Source organism: Cyprinodon variegatus, unplaced genomic scaffold (genome assembly GCF_000732505.1).
Source record: "Cyprinodon variegatus isolate N-32 unplaced genomic scaffold, C_variegatus-1.0 Scaffold506, whole genome shotgun sequence".
Classification (NCBI taxonomy): domain Eukaryota; kingdom Metazoa; phylum Chordata; class Actinopteri; order Cyprinodontiformes; family Cyprinodontidae; genus Cyprinodon; species Cyprinodon variegatus.
Window position 1 is genome coordinate 344,273 of NW_015150959.1, and position 1,250 is coordinate 345,522.

A 1,250-nucleotide genomic window follows, 5' to 3' on the forward strand; every position below is an offset into this window, starting at 1 on the left:
ATGATCTGGTTGAACTGTAAAGTGCCTTGAGATGACATATGTTGTGAATTTGGCGCTATATGAATAAACTGAATTGAAATTGAATTGAATTGAACTTAATGCCGGAAACTTTAAACTGGTCTCCTCCTTGGAGCCAGGCTTACAGGAATAAAATCTGATCCCCACGTTTAGAGCCAAAACCCTGAGGATGCCGGAGGGGAGGAAAAGTGCACGATCAAGAGAGGAAGCAGACACAAAACCCTCTTTCGGTGGCCCTGATGGGCCAGAACTGAATATAAGGCAAAGGAAACGGGTGAATGAATAAATGATAATTACAGCAGGGAGGGAAACGCCAGGTGAATGAAATAAACAATTAAAGGGGAACGCCATTGTTTTTTTTACATTGGGCCCTTGATTTTTCGTTATTCCATCATGTTCTACTCACCCATATGAGTTTTGTGTCATTTAGAGCCGTTCCGATATCCAAGTAACGTCTTCCTATGGGCAACGACTTGAAGGCACAAATTAAACTGTTCATCATTTATTCTTTATGGTACGCCAGCATTCACAACATGTAGGCCAATCACTGTCCCCCAGACATCCACGGTTATATTTTTAGTATATATATATTTTTAAACAAAGCAGAGTGTGTGTGAGGTCATCCGCGCGCCGGACTGGAGTTGTGACAGGCAGCCCGGGCCACAGGCGGCTACACTCTACCCCTTCTATTCATTCTAGCTAATCTGAATCGTTCAATTCCATTTCTAGAGCGAGATCAGTGGTAGCAGCACTAGACATCTTTCAGGCATGTGAGGAAAATTAGCAGCAGTTCAGCGGACAGGATGAAGGAACGGTAGCCGGCGCGCAGCTCCTTCACAAGCAGCAAAATGTCAGGAACCGAGACAGATGGACCCAGTATTCAAGGCGAGACAGTCAGTAGGAAAGTTCAAACGTTTATTAAATAAAACAAAACAAAACAAAAGCGGAGCTGTGGCTCGCGGACACTGCAAGCGGGGGGGGGCGGGGCACCGCCCAATCTCAGACACTCTAGGGAGGAAACACAGGTAAGTGACCACGATAAACTGATATAAGATAATCTGTGTTGGTCACTTACCTGGTTTAACAGTCCAGACCACGAGTGTCCCCAGGGCTGCAGTCCCAGAGGTGACGCTGGAAGCCAATCCTGGTGAGGGATCCAGAACAGACAGAAACAGGCAGGATCCAGATCAGGCAGGAACAGAGACAGGTGGCAGGATCCAGACTTCCAGGCA